The 16,239-nt window shown below is 46.5% G+C and overlaps 1 long non-coding RNA gene across 1 annotated transcript in view; it reads left to right on the forward strand.

Annotated features, from left to right (window-relative positions):
• The window catches only part of LOC141571510 (uncharacterized), a 104,494-nt gene that overhangs the window by 61,267 nt on the left and 26,988 nt on the right, over window positions 1–16,239 (forward strand). The window contains exons 2-3 of the long non-coding RNA XR_012496264.1: window positions 6,999–7,057; window positions 15,734–15,857. This is a non-coding gene — a long non-coding RNA (uncharacterized LOC141571510). The remainder of the gene's footprint in view (window positions 1–6,998; window positions 7,058–15,733; window positions 15,858–16,239) is intronic.

The following is a 16,239-nucleotide window of genomic DNA, read 5'->3' on the forward strand; positions in this document are numbered from 1 at the left end:
ATCATGATGGCAAGTCCAGGATTCTTAGTGCGGGATTCATATTTCATAACTCGTGTTCAAACAAGAAAAATGATTATAATGTTAAGTATTTCCTGAGTTTATTTTGATGGATGACAGAATAAGTACTGTATCTTTCACTCATTAAAATACAGATTGGTGTAATTTAATAAATGAACTTAATACACAGATGTTCCAGGCTGTTTTAGCAGGGTGTATATTAATCAACTTCTTTATATATGATCCTCTTTTATATTTTTTAAAGAAACTTGCAGGAGCCAAGAATTTATTAGATTTGCATGCTCTAGGACGAGTATCCAATGTCAGGTACATGCAAGAGTGTATTAAGATGAAACGGAGCCAGAGTCTGCAGAATGGCCAGGCCGCCCCCAGGGTCGTCCCCAGGCTCCCGGCTGGCTCTCTGGGTTGTCTCAGAGCCCCCACTCCTGCATCAGATCTTGGGTCTCTGCTGAGTTTGCTTGCTTCTGCCACTGACTCAGGGCCACTCAGGGGTGCCTCTGCAGACCCATGTGGGAGGAGGGGTTCTTGGGCACTTTGGTGGCTCAGACTGGATAGTGGCTCTGCCTGGGGAAGAGGCCTGCAGCTCATGGGGGTCACTGGGGCCCTTCTCAGGTTCCCTGCTCTTCCCCAGTGGCCTGTCAAACAAATGTCACTGTCCCTTTTCTCCCTTTCTCTCGGCAGCATGCTGGGGGTGTGCTTTGTTCTATCTGTGCTGGTTTCACATGAGGGAAGCTTGTCTTGCTAACAAGACTAAACTGGAGATGGGAGCTGTGCCTTCTCCAGCCTCCCCCGCCCAACCTGTCCTCAGTGAAGCTGGCTGGCCTGTGCCTAATCAATGTGTCAGAGTCATGTCCTGACTCCCAACTGATGAGGCTTTGAAAGGGGACACAGAAACCCTGGCTTGGCCAGTCTAAAGGGTATTATTGGTTGCGAGGAGGAGGCAGCGTGAGGGCGCAGTGCTAACTTACCTGTCGGGTGAAAGGCAGAGAAAGCATGAGAGTAGAGAATCCTCTTCTCTCCTTTGCAAATCCTGTTTAAAAGTGATATGGGGTTCCAGGAAATTGCCTCTCTGGCTGGCATTTGTGCTGGGGAGGGCTGGGGGAAGTGTCTCAGGTCAGGTAGCTCATTTTTGCAGCCGGCTCTGTCCACACACAGCACAGTTTCTCTCAAAGAACCTTGCACACTCGCAGGAGTTCCGGAACTACAGTTATATGGCTCGATGCATCGCACTGGATAAGGACCCCTGCAGGGCCAGGGCCACATGTCATCTATGTCATTCAGGTACCTCTCCTGTCATTAGAATTTACCCCGACCCTCCATTCCCTCCTCCCATCCCCCAGGTAGATAGCCAGTGCTTGTTGGTTTGTATGGCACACATGAGGTCAGCCTGCCACCCAGAACACTGGCACTGGTGTCCCTCCAGGTCCCCCCAAGGAAGGGTGCTCCCTGGCAGCTGCAGGCTGAGCCGGCCCATTCCCCCTCCAGCCCCTCTGTGCCCCTTTGTGGCTCATCAATCACACGGCAGGTCCTGCGGGTGGGTAGTGGCTCTGCTGTCACATGCCTGTTTGCAATAAGCTCTGGCCATAATCATTAATCATTCATTGAGGCTGTGGTTAGCGGCCCTCGGTCAAGTGGATGGTTTCAAGTTTTCCAGGCTAAGTGCCTCTCCAGCAAGCATCGTCCTTAGCCCTTTTATGTGCAGCCATTTGATGTTCTGTGTCTGCCGGGCTGGCCACCAAGGCCAGGCTTTGTTTTGGAGGGTTGGTCTGAAAGCTCCCCTCAGGGCCGGTGGAAGACAATTCTGGGCCCCAACTCCATGTCCGCACAGGAAACAGAGCTTGGAGGATGAGTGTGTCTTGAGCATTCTGCCAGGCCTTGGGGATCTCAGAGAAGGAGAAGGCACCCATGCTTTCCTCAGTCCCTCGTTCAGGGACAGAGCTCTTGCAAGACAGTTGGCCAGCAAAACGGAATTTATTTGGGTTAGGAGGACTGGAGCAGGCCTTTGTGTGCGTCTCCCGTGAGAAGAGAAGCTCAGAGGCTGGGCAGTGGGTGCAGGAGAGCACTGAGGGGTTCATAGGAGCCGAGGCGGCAGGTGGGGGTAGCGCTGTGTGTAGCACTGTTGTGAGGTCCTACCGTGTAGTCTGAGCCAGGCCATCAATGCAGACTGAAGCCACTGGATAATGACATGGAATAGAAACAGTGGCAGCAATGAAAATCTTTTTTTCTTCTGGGAGAAATGTGAGAAAAACTAACTTTACATTTAATCTGTAAATGACAGTGTTTTCTGCAATTTACTAATATGGTCGTAGTCAGGAGTTCTTGAGTTCCTTGAAAAGATGCATAATACACAGGAGTGGGATGGAACTGGGAAAAATGGGACAAGAGTTCAGTTGGGTTCAGCAAACCCTTCCTGACCTCTTAGGTGCTAGGGCCTCGGCCAAGGGAGAGAAAATGTCCTGAAAATGCAGAGACAGAAGGGTTAGAACACTCGACACCAAGGGCCACACTCCACTCTTCAGCACCAAGGGTAGGGATTCCAGTGTCTGGAGCCACAGGGGCAGGGGCTGGGGGCTGGGGTGGGGGGGTGTTGGCCCCATTGAAATGCGAAGTCCACATTTCATTTCAGTCAGATGTTGCTGAGGCTGATACTTCAGCCTCTGTTTCAGTATCTTTCCCAGAAAATATTTCTTGCCAAGAAACATATCTACTGCGTTTTCATCCACTGAGGCCCTACTTTGAACAAATAATAGAGCTCTTGGTGTTCAGAGTCAAGAGACATTGAATCTGGGTGAGGGGATCAGGAATGGCTGCATAGAGCAGGTGGGGTTTGGCAGGGTCTGGAAGCACAAGAACAAGTTCTGCAGGAAGATGGATGGCACGGGGCCATAAGGGTACAGAGGATGGTCTGCATGGCTGCTGGCCAGGGTCCTTGTGGCACAGTAATGGGAGACGAGGCTGAGAGGCGAGGTGGCGGGAAGCCTGGCTTGCCAAGTCTGTAGCACTGGGGAGCCGTGTTCTGCTTCCAGATCACCACCCTGCCTGCTTCGTCCCTGTGCCGTGCACACCTCTCATTCCTGACACACAAGATGTTCTCTGCCACCTGAACAGCTGTGCTCCTAAAACATTTCTCTCTCTGCTTCTCTCACACTGTCTCCCCCACCCGGGAACCTTTTCCTCTCTTTGCCTCCTGGAGAATTTCTCTTCATCTCTCAAGATGCTGCTTAAATGCTGGCTCCTCCTTGCAGCCTAGCCTGATTGCCATGCTAGGCACGGATTATCCCACCCTGGGGAGCTGGGGTAGCGCTGTGTGCAGTGCTGTTGTGAGGCCCTACTGTGTGGTCTGAGGTGGGCCATAAATGCAGACGGAAGCCATTGGATAATGGCATGGAATGAAACAGTGGCAGTCACCACCCTCTGGGAGCTGGTCTGGGTGTGGGGGCTGAGGAAGATCTGAGACCTGCTTCTGCCACGCACTGTCTGGGCAACCACCTTGATTTCCCCATCTGTAAGAGGGGAAAACATTGCAATGAGTTTTGAGTGGCTACAAATGGAAGAAATCAAATGATGTGTGCCTTGCCTGCTGCAGAGCTTGGCCCAGAGTAGACGCTCAGACAAGGTTAGGCTCCTTCCGGCTGTGTGACTGCCTTCTGTCCCTGTCACTGGCAGCCATTTATAGGTCAGCCTCTGCAACTAAGCTGTGAGCCCCGAGGGGTAGATCCCCTGTGTCTGGTACCCGCCACGTCTTGCACAGTAAGTGGCAACCTATTTCAGCAGAATTCCTTCACCGTGGAGGAGCAAAGCTGTTCAGGGCAGTTTGTTGATGTGGGAATCAAGTTTGTTTGTTTGTTTTTCTTATGAATGTTTTGATTAAGCCGGAAACTTCCTGAAGTCATACAATTCTCCTATCCCCAGAGAAGGATTTGAATAAAGTATCCTCTTGCTGGAAGGAAAATTAGAGATAATTAGCCCAGTGGTTTTCAAAATTTGTGAAGGACTGGGACCGTTTTTTTTTTTTTCCCAAATGAAATTTTATATGCAAGCTTAAGCTCCATAAGCAGACAAAGCATTATTTATGAATATGTTGATAAATCACATCGAGAAATGTATTTATTATATAATTTTAAGCTTGTAACGAATAAGTAAAAGAAATCACCTTGACAAATGCATTTATTTTATCATTTCAAGCTTATAACAAATACAAAAGCACAATGAGATTATTTGGATGGGGACAAAAATGAGAAATGAGGCATTCTGGTGATCCCTAATTCACTTCCGTATTTCATTTTATTTTCACAGTCTAGAGAAAATCTTCCTTCACAGTGATGAGCAGGTCCAAATGATTACTGCTTTGTAATGGTTTGTCCTATAGCCCCAGTGCCCTTCCATTACCTGGACAAGTGGCAGGACGAGCTCTGTTTTGAGTCTTTCACAAACACAAGCTCACTTGGTCGCGTACGTTATTGTCAGTCCACACAGTGTTAAAAATGGCCCTCCCATCTATCTTACTTTTAAGTTCACACTTTTATCACAGCTAAATATATATATATATATAAATTTTTTTTAATGTAAAACTTTAAAGTAAAACATTTCTGAAACCCATAAAGTAACTCCTTGGGTCTCTAGAGCCCAGAGTGTGTGATATGAAATCACTGATTGAGGCAACAGATGAGTAAACTGAGGCCAGGGATGTGACAAGGACACATCAAGGCCACACAGAGAATCAGTGGTGGGCTGGGGTGAGAACCTGGGCCTCCTGCATCCCACCCCAAGGCTCTTTCATCTCTATTCTCTATCTCTCTTTCCTCCTTTGTATTAGTGAAACAGTAGTTTTTGTTGTTATTTGTTTTTTAATATGTCAGATACCCCAACTCTATAGTTTGATTTATATTTGAGTCCTTGGATTCCGGTGGTGAGCATGAAACAGGCTGCTCACTGGATTTAGTACTAGTACAACCCGGAAATCTCTCTCTGTGTCTTCCCTTCCCACCAAGAGAATTCTGCCCTGGTGACAGATCACTGAAATGGAATTGGCCAGCCGGGCCTATATAGTAATGATGATTTTATGTTTGTTCATCTGTCAGACAAGTAAAAGGCAAAGCTGGTAATTTGTGCTAACTAAGCTCTTTCATTATAAGAACTCAAGGGAAAGGGTGGGGAACAAAACATTTTTTTTTTGCACAGCTGTCCTGGATTCTGAGGATGATTGGTGTAGTTAAGGAGAAATTCTAATCATGTGGAGTGTATGGAAAAGTTTAAGGCAAAGATGATGGGTCATTTTCCAAGTGTTCGGGTTAGATATCAAGAGCTGTGCAGCTTCCTTTCCCAACTCCTGCTTTTCCTGGCTAGACCGATCCCACATTGGGCCTCCTTCGTGCTGCAGTTGTGGCCTCTGTGAATTCCCAGCTCACAGGTGGCCCCTCCCAGTAAGGCACAGTGAGGTAGTGAGTGTCACAGAGGGACCCCAAACTTTCCGCTCATCGCTCAAGAAGTCAAGAAAAAGCCTCGCTTTGGAGTGTGTTGGATGTTCACTCACAGCTGCTACAGTCTCTTCAACCTCTTGCTCTTGACCTCAGGTTCTGATTGGCAGGTGCTCAGCATCCGATTCCAGGCAGCATTGTAAAGGTGACCCCTCTTGTCTTAAGGCAGCCCTCTCTGGGATTATTCGTACCTGCAGGGAGAACAGACTGATGGTCCCCATCGGAGTCCTCTGTCCCCAGGCATCCTTTCTCCACCTGCTCATCCAAGCAGGCTTAAAACCCTTTCCAGGAGACAGAGACTCCCCTGCCTTGGCTGGAACTGAAGTTAGGGGTGATCATGCCCCAGAAGAGGGAGCTAAGGGTCTGATTGTCATGCTGGGTAAGTGGCTGGCATTGCCTCTTCCTTGAGAGCAGCCATTTCTATAGAGTACGGAAAGCACGAGGGCCCTGATCGCCAGAATTGTACAACAGGATCACTGAGAAAAGAGGAAGTAACCAAGGGAAGTTTGAGGTCTTCAGACAGACTAGGCCTCCTGATCTATTTTGCCCCAGGAAAAAGCAGGCGAAGAAAGAGCCCAATGCTTTGGGGGCATTTTGAGACTGTTTCCTGCCCCTTGGGACAAGGATAACCCTAGGTCAGACCACCCTTAACTAATAAGGGTGATGTTAATTCTTCAACTTTTCACAGATATCCTCTCTTTGTAAAAAGGCTTTGAGCTGAGCATTCTTAGCAAATTTCAGACAGGATTTGAGTCACATACACAGAAAGTGATTTACCTTTACACCTTGAAGAACACATCTGTTAGGCAAAGCAAAATTCTAATTGGGCCTCAAAAGGAATTTAAAAAAAGGTTTTTTATTCTTGTTAGAGAATAAGGCATTTCTTCCATATAAACAGTCTTTGCTAATCTCAGCGATGTTGCATTTGTCTCATAGATGCAGGGACCTGTAGAGGAAGAGGGTGAGAGGAATGTCAGCATATTGGTCTTCAGCATGGGCAACCCATGTGACCTTGTTTCAGTTGGTCCAGTATGGCTAAAGCGACAACCTGGTAGCATACTAGAACCAAACTTAAAGGAAAATGTCATCCTCTGAAACCAACGTGTATCATTATGGCTACTGCTGATCACAACTGTGGATGACAAGCCCCCTTCTCATTCCTCACACCACCCCTGAATTTCCTTGGCTAATTACAAACATCTCTGTATGGCCAAGTCTCTCAGGCATTTGGGGACAGGGAAAGCTGACTGCCTCTTCCTTTATTGGATTCAAACTCTCTTTCTGAGGAGGTTGTACGTGAAGAGTTAAAGGCAAGCCTGACAAAATAAACTGGGATCAAAATGTTTGCCAGTGAGTCTTTAAAAAAAAGAACTGCTCTTTCTCTTGGAGCCTTGGTTGACCCTTGTGTGTGAGGGGGTGGAATTGTCCCCAGGAAATGTCATAAACCTCAGAGGAAGCTGTTGACAAGATTCCAGCAAATTGGTTTTTGTTTATGTTCTGCAGGCAGAGAGTAACAGATGGACTTTGACAAACCTCGGGCGGATGAATATAATCTTCAAAAGGTAGGTTTCTTACTTTTTGTTTTTGCTTGGGTGGCATTACAAGCCCATGCTGTGGTGTTTCTGGGCACCAAAGTGGGGTCCTGATTTGACGGCCATTTATAAGAAATTATAAAGAGCAGCTGACTAGAGTCAGGAGCCCTGTGTGTCTAGGCAAGTCACATAACCTTTCATTTATGGTTTTCTCCATTGTAAATAGGGGGTCACAAAAAAGCCCTATCTACGTACATCTCTGAGCTTTTGTGAAAACTGGATAGGACACTGAAGGTGTGAAACACTTAGCAAGTAAATCAGAGGCATCAACAGGAACTCTGCAGGGATAGAACAGAGAGGGCGCCTGGAGAGGGCTGTGGTAACACAGGGCTCACCTGAGGAAGCAAAGGTGAGTGGAGGAACAATTGTGTTGACTCCAGAGAGCAAAGACATTTTTTGAGACTCCGGACATATGCTGTCTTCACTTGGAGGTCCACTCCTTTCTATTCCAGCCTCAGAGGTCTTCTGGTCTAACAGGAACAAAGAGCAGTTGTGGAGTTGGACCAAGTGTATCAATATCCTCAGAATTCCCTGAGCACGTGACCAGAGGAAACACCTCCTCCCCCAACTGGGTAAGGCCTTGTGCATTGAACACAAAGCACAGCCTACCCATCCCTGCAGTCTTTGCTGCCCAGTCTGCCTATGGTGCTGGGGCAGCGGATGCTGCAATGTATACAGTGAGGACAGCAGGAGTGGGCTCCACCAAATGAAGCACAAATGGCAGTAGTCCAGAAATATGGGGCAACTTTTGAAGGGGGTTTGTCTCTTCATTGACAGTTCAAAGAAAATCATGAAAGCTGCTGAATCCTGTGTTGTCTGGGCACAGAACCCAGGGAAGCACTAGTCTTCAGTGTTCAACTGGCTTGGCCGTGACCTAGGATCATAACAACCAACCTCTCATGGGCCATCTGAGCAGAGGCTGAGGAGCCCCTGAAACCCAAGTCTGGGCTGATTTCAGGGCCATTTGTATTTTTGAGATCCCTGAAATTGCTGGGCCGGGTATCTGGTGAATGAAGGTGCCCAGCATCAACCCTTTCCTCTCCCCACTACCACTCAAAAGAATCCAGGACTCTGGTCCAGTTATCTCCCCAACAGAGGGCAGACCTGGAGCTCTCCAAGGTGCTGACAGCCAAGGCCAACTCCCCCAGAGGGCACATTACACTTCAAATGTGCCTTGCAGCCCACTCAGGTCACTTGGAGGACCTTCTTTGCCTCCATTTTTGTGACCAGGAGGACTCTCTGATGAGCTGGAGTGGAAAAATATGGAGCTTAGGCCCTCCAGATTGGTGTGGGAACGTTGACCAAAGGCTTTGAGCACACCTGAGAATGTAAGAATGATGAACGCCCAAGATGCCTGGAGGAAACTGGCTCAGGAAATACCTTGGAAGTAACCACCCTTGAGTCATATTTGTCCACACCACTATATTCTCTAATCACCTCTGAGAAGTAGAAAAATGCTTATTTTTGGTGAAAGTCTAAACATGAGGAGGCATCGTTTTGATGGACAGTGGGTGTGGCCAGTGAAACCAATTAGAGCCTGTTTGAATCGTTAGGCCAGAGACAAGTATTGAATTAGGACAGTGATTTTCTCAATGGGAAAATCCTGAGGCTACATCTGCAAGACTTAGTGATTATTGGATATGGGGGTCGGGGAGGAGAGGAATTATCGTCGACTCTCAAATTACAGGCTTGGGAAACTGGGTCATGGAAATGCCATTCGCCAGGAGAAGTAGCAGAATTTTTCTTTTGGTGAGAGGAGGATGATAAGTTGTGTTTACACATGTTGAATGTAAGGTGTCAGTGGTACTTCCAGATAGGTTGCCCAGTAGGACTTGGGTACATTGTTCTGGAGTTCAGCAGAGAGGTCAAAGCCAGTGACAGAGATTTAGGAATCATCCAAGAAGAGGACATGGCTTAAGAGATGGAATAAGATTAAACCAACCAGGGAATGTGTGTAGAGTAAGAGGGGAGGACCGGGAATAGAACTTTGGTGGAATGCCTCCATTTTCTGGGTATGCTGAGGTGGAGGTGCTAAGTGCATCTTCCACAGGGCTGTCATCATCCACTCACAGATCACTTCATCACCAACCTCACATGATGCCAATCACCTCTTTCCCACTTGCTTCTGACATACAGACAGTCATGTGCCGCATAAGGACGTTTTGGTCAATGTCAGAACACATACACAACGTGGTCCCATAAGATGATAACAGAGCTGAATGTCCAGTAAGAAATGGAAGGATGTGTGGTTCAGGAGGATTTTTTTCCCTTTGATGGGAGCAATATCTGCGGGACTTGGCACTAGACTCCCTCCCACTCACAGCACCTCAATTTTGAGCACACAGATTACAACTCGATTAGTCAGCCACTGACCTGTTTCAGCACGGGGGAGCCTGTCCCTGCAGTGCCACGTGTTCACAGGGCGCTGCAGCCCTCCCAGGTCCAGCATGGTGGTCTTCAGATTAAACTGCTGTAAATTCTTTGTTGAGGACCTGAGATCCTGCACAAGGGCACAGGTCCACTGGAGCCACCTTAACAAGGATTAAGTGCCACGGCCACTTTAGTAAAAGCTTTCTGTGGTGGTGGGGAGCCAGCCTGTCCCTGTACTTTGGGAATATTTTCAGGTTGTAATGAGGTAAAGCATAGATACGTTTTATTTCTTCCATCATTTCCATGTCAGAGAGAGTCCTTTGTGCCAGATAGGATCGATGGAATAAAAAACAAATTCCCAAAATCAAAATATTGAGTCCTCAATTCTACATCCTCTCCATATTAAACACCCTCCTTTTTTATGAACACCACAAAGTTTCTTACTCTGTCCACTGCTCCAACATGGGATAGCCATGAATTGTTGGCAAAAAGTTCAGGTCGTCTAACTTTCTCACACAGCCTTTTCAGTACTTCCAAATAGTAAACTTGGTTAACTGTTTGTCCAGTTGGTACAAATTCATAATGAATAATCCCCCTGATATAAAAAAAAATGTTAGCAGCATTGTTGCAACAAGTTTGCGAACTTAATTTTAATCCTCATACATCATAGTTATTCAACAGTACCCACCTGGCACCGTACAGAGTTATTACCACATTGTTGATTATATTCCCTATGCTAAAGAAATGATCACGATGATAAGCCTAGCAACCATCTGACATTGTACCATGCTATTGAATATTATTGACTATGTTTTCTACACTGTATGTTACATCCTCAAGACTTATTTGTTTTATATTTGGAAATTTGAACCTCTTATTCTTTATCTTTCCCCATTTTAAATTTTTCAATGAGAGTAGATATTCAATATTATTTTACATTAGTTTCAGGTGTACAGCATAGTGGTTAGACACTTAATGTAATTTAGAAGTGATCCCCCTAGTTAGTACCCACCTGGCACTATACATAGTCTTACCATATTATTGATTGTATTCCCATACTTTACATCCCCATGACTATTTTGCAACTACCAATTGTATTTCTTAATTCCTTCACCTTTTTCACCCTGCCCCCAACCCCCTTCCCATCTATCGACCCAATAGATCTAGTACCCATCGGACACAATACATAGCAATTACAGTATTATTGACTATATTCCTTATGCTGCACCCTACATCCCCATGAGTACTGCATAACAACCAATTTGTACTTCTTCATCCCTTCCCCTCTTCACCCAACACCAACCCCTCTTCCATCTGGCAACCATCAAAATGTTCTCTGTATCTATGAATTTGTTTCTGTTTTATTTTTAAAATTTTGTTCTTTAGATTCCACTTATAAGTGAAATAATATGACATTTGGCTTTTGCTGTCTGACTTACCACAGTCAGCACAATATCTTCTAGGTCCATCCAGGTTGTTACAGATGACAAGATTTCATTCTTTTTTACTGCTGAGTAATATTCCATTGTATATATGCACCACCTCTTTTTTATCCATTCATCCATTCAGGGACACCCAGGTTGTCTTCATGTCTTGTCTGTTGTAAATACTGCTGCAATGAACATACGGATGAGCATGTACCCTTGAAGTAGCATATTGGATTTGTTTGGATAAATACCCAGAAGTGGGATTACTGGGTCCTTCTTTGTCTCTTGTTATAGCCTTTGTTTTAAAGTCTATTTTTTTCTGGTATAAGTATTGCTACTCCAGATTTTGTTTGTTTGTTTCCATTTTCATGAAATAACTTTTTCCATTCCTTTACTTTCAATCTATGTGTGACTTTCAATCTGAAGGGAGTCTCTTGTAGGCAGCATATATAAGGGTCTTGTTTTCTTATCCATTCAGACACTCTGTCCTTTGATTGGAGCATTTAATCCATTTCCATCGAAAGTAATTGTTGATAGGTATGTAGTTATTGTCATTTTATCATTAAGATTATATATATATATATAAGATTATATATATATAATCTTAAAGAAGTCCTTCTAAGATTCCTTGTAATAATTGTTTGGTGGTAATACTGGTTCCTTTCATTTTTTCTTGTCTGGGAAGCTCTTTATCTGTCCTTCTAAGGACAGCTGCCATTAGTGCTGACTTAGGGCTGCTCAGCCAGAGGTATGGGACATGCTCAAGCCAGACGCTGCATGTCTGGGTTCTGAGAGCCTTTGAGAGACCCGAGGAGAGTCTGCAGCTTGAGCCAAGGCAGGTGGTTTGTATGAAAAAGCAACTGCAAATGGCTTTGAGTGTGCCCGGAAGTTGGGTGGGGTGGGGCCTGGAATCACCAGGGCATGCTGATTGAATGGCATTAGTTGGCTTGATGGACACTCTGACATGGCGGCTGCCTGTGTCTGCATGCTGGGAAGCGGGAGGGCTCAACAAAGAAACAATGGCTTCCACCTGCTGCTTCATCCAGGAGAAAGCTGCTGCTCCAGACCCTGTCCTGAAGCCAGACAACTCAGTTCCCTACCATATGTCCCTGCCACCTCTCCAGCTGCTGCCCCAGTGCTGGAGCTCAGAGCCAGTGATTCCGACAGTGGGTAAGGCCGTTCATGACACCTTTAAGAGGAGTGCCTGGGACTTCAGCTGCCCTCTGTCTCACTCAGTCGCAATCTCTGCTGGTTTTCATAGCTAGAAATTGTGGGACTTCTCTCCATGGCACTGAAACCCTGGACTGGGGAGGGGTTGGGACCCCTTGCTCATTCCAGGATGACCCCCGCAACCGATATATCCCTTCTGATTTTTAATGGTCACACGTGGGTGTGGGACCAACCCATTCCGTGTCTCTGCCCCTCCTACCTATCTTGAGGTGGCTTCTTCTGCATGTCCTGAGTTGTAGGGCTTCGGTTCAGCAAGGTTTTAGGCAATTCTGGTTGTTTTGTAATTTAGTTGTAATTTTGATGTGGTCGTGAGAGAAGGTGAGGACAGCGTTTACCTACTGCACCATCGTGATTGGAACTTTTCCCGTTTCTTATCTTTTATACTATGTTTTTACTGCACCTTTTCTGTTTACATACGTTTAGATACACAAATACTTATGATTGTGTTACAATTGCATACAGTATTCAGTATAGTAACATGCTGTATAGGTTTTATCCTAGGAGCAATAGGCTAGACCATAGTGTGTGCAGTAGGCTACACCATCCAGGATCATGTAAGTGCACTCTGTGATGTTTTCACAACGATGAAATCGCCGAACAGCACATTTCTCAAAATGTATCCCCATCTTTAAATGATGCATGACTATATATAGGTATAGGTTATATAGACATAAATATCTATCTATCTATCTATCTATCTATCTATCTATCTATCTACATAATGTGATTGGCTAATGTGATTATGGTGATTGGTAAGTTCAAAATCTTCAAGGTTGACCAAGTTTGGGAGGGGGCGGTACCCAGGGAAGAGCCAGGGCAGTCTGGAGTCCAAAGGCAGTCGGGAAGCAGAATTCTTTCTTTCTTGGGGGATATTAATCATTTTTTTCCTCTTATGTCTCTCCACTGATTGAATGAGGCCCACCCCATTATGGAGGGTAATTTGCTTTATTCAGACTACTGATTTAAATGTTAATGTCATCTAAAAACTACCTTTACAGCAACATCTAAACTAGTGTTTCATTAAACATCTGGGACTGTGGTCTAGTCAAGTTGATACATAAAATTAATCATCATAAGACGGGACATCCAGTGGGAGCTTTACACCCCGATCCAGATGAGGGTAAATAAAGAATAACCTATCCTTTCCTAGTTGCCTTAACAGCCCAGATGCCCCTTCTTTCTCACCAAGCACATGCACTCGGTATGGAGGCACAGGGTTGTTGGTGTCCTTCTCAGAAATTGTTCCATATTACTCTGCAATCACGCTTGCTCATTCCAACCTGATCATTCTGGATTCTCCAACCTAATTCTCATTTCAGCCCCCCTTTCCTCTGATACCCCATTTTGGACACTCTTCTTTATTTTCTACCTGGAGATTCTCCCTCACAGTTGATTCTGGTGTTTGATATATTGGACCTTCCAGCAGCAGGCAATGGGAGTTTCAGCTCCCACTCTGTTCCATCCAGCCTCACAGGTATAAGAAGGTTATAAGACAAAAAAATTCTCATTTCCATTTCAAAGTTGGAAAACGTGAGATGGAGAGGAATTAAATTACTTGTCCAAAACATCTTTCAGAGAAAATCTAGTGCTGCCAACAATGGGGTTTTCTGCATAGTCACACCATTCCCCATCTGTGTTGAAATCCGTGGTGCATTTTTCAAGCTTAGTGTCCAAGACATCTCCAGCCTAATAAGAATAAGGTGCCCTGGGCTGGTTCCCAGCCAGGGCGGGAGTGAGCAGATACGCATTCCTTTGAAGCCGGTTTCAGATTCTGGAATGCTTTCCTGGAAACCACACAGTCTCAGGAGAGATTCATCACCTCCCGATGTTGCCTTAGGACTGGGTCAGGACAGGGGCCCAGGAGCCCTGAATGAGACAGTGTCTGCCCAGATTAGCAGCTTCCTGTGTGGTGACTGCAGGATTTACTCAGAGCTAGCCTGGGCAGATCTGGCTGAGATTCAGAGCGAGCCCCCACCTCATGTCTCTCTCCATCCTCCTCTCTCCGCATCACTGTGCGTACTCCCTTACAAAGCACGAGGGTGGAGATTTCATCCCTGGGTATCAGGACAGAATGCCCAGGGCCAGAGTCACAAGCAGAGATGCTCTTCTCTGGGCATGGACCTGGAGATATTCTCCTGTCCAGGAGCTGGGAAGAGGGTTTAGCTGCCCTGCTATATAATGACAGTGGGATGTCTTAGGAAGTCAGCTGTGGAAGCATTCATGTGAGCACTGGACAAGGAGTCAGGGACTTTGAGACCATGTCCCGATGATTCCACTCCCTTTCTGGTGACCTCAGGCAAGTCATAAAGTCGAGAATAGTGATGCCAGATGTGCCCTCAGGGATCATCTTTTTATTCCTCTCACTTTAGAGGTGGGGAGGCTCAAGACGTCATAGCATTGGCTTAAGGTCTCAGACTGAGGTGGTATCAGCATGAGAACTCAAAACTGTGTCCTGACCAATCCATTTGCCATTATTGCCTTGGTCCTTCCTTAATTTCTCTGGAACTCAGATTTTCCTCACCTGTCAAATGAGGACCAGTACCATCTGCCTCTCAGGAACATTGTAAAGATCAAATGCAATCATGGATAGAAAAAGCTTCTAAAAAGGTGAAAGTGTTGGGTTCTCAGGGGATTCCTGGATCCCAGGAGTGGCACCTACCTACCTGTCCTGATCTGGGTATATTTGCCTTCCCACACCTGACAGAGCCCAGCAAGGATGTAGGTGTGAATTCCAGGGCAAGGGATGGTGCCCAGCTGGAACCCACGAGTGTGTCATAACTGGTGTTAAAATACTGAGATGCTTGCTACGCCAGTCTCCCTGAGTGCCCTTCTGCCACCATGGTCCCTCCCTTCAGTTGCTGCTGGACCGTCTCACAATCCAGAAATTAAAGGTTAAACATCTGGCACAGAGGAGGTCTTGAGGACCTTGCTCTAGCCCTATTGACAGTCAGCATCCATTCTGATTGGCCAGTGTTCATACCATACCATACATGTTGGTAATTTATTGATATGCAGCAAGCCACTCTGAAACCTAGTGGCTTAAAACAACAATTTCTTATTATCCGTCACAGTTCTGTGGGTTGACTGGGGTCAGCTGGGAGGTTCCCCTGGAGGTCTCTCCCGTGACTACAGTCAGATGGTGGTTGGAGCTGACCTTACCTGAAGGTTCAGCTGGGCTGCACATCTAACCTGGTTCATTTCTGTGGCTGGCAGTTGATGCTGGCAGCCAACTGGGAGCTCAGTGGGGCTGTCAACTCAAGTGGGACCCCTGCATTTGGCCTTTCCAAGTGGCCTGAGCTTCTCACAGCAGGGTGGCTGATGTTTCGGAGGGAGCATCCCCAGAGACAGCATAGCATGCCCAAGGCCGGAAGGAGAAGCAACCTAGTGCCACCTCCACTACAGTCTACTTGTCAAAGCTGGCAAGGGTCCTCCTAGATTCAAGGGGGCGAAAGAGTGCCTAGATCACATGGCAGAAAAGCACGTGAGCGGGAGATATTGTTGCATTCATCTTTGGAAAATATAGTCTGCCTCAATCACTGTGGGAAAAACTCGCCAGGCTGGCCCTCGGTCTGTCTGATGTCCCTCTGACCTACCTTTTATAGCCCTTTCTCTTTCCTAGGCAGGGCTCCATGAGTTGAATGGGAGAAGCCCCTCTCCGCTCAGGAACTCTCTCTCCTCTGTCCTCCAAGAGAGAAAAGAGCTACCAGCACTTCTTCGCTCTCTCACACCAGAGCCCTCCGCAGGTACTTTTGACCAGAGTTGCACCAACAACACCATTGGACTCCATTTTCTGGTTAACCCAGAGGGTGATATTGACCTAAGAGTATGAAAGAGGCCAGTGTGAAACCTCATGCTCGTGGTGTGTGTTGGGGAACCAGGGGTGTGCCATGGCGGGAAGCACTGCTGTCAGAGGTCTGTGGGCAGACTTTGGCCCCTGCCGGAGACATGAGTTCTGAGATGGTAACTGAACACAGCGGTTGTGTCGTGGAGGAGCCATGCGAAAGCGCTTTGCCTCCCCTGACCAAGTCTAAGCACCATTTCCTGGCATTAAACCGTCACAGCTGTAGACAGGCTCGTGTCTACCTGAGTTGGATTCTGGGTCTGTACAGTTGCTCTTGCTGCTCA

This window comes from Rhinolophus sinicus, linkage group LG05 (assembly GCF_036562045.2).
Source record: "Rhinolophus sinicus isolate RSC01 linkage group LG05, ASM3656204v1, whole genome shotgun sequence".
Classification (NCBI taxonomy): Eukaryota; Metazoa; Chordata; class Mammalia; order Chiroptera; family Rhinolophidae; genus Rhinolophus; species Rhinolophus sinicus.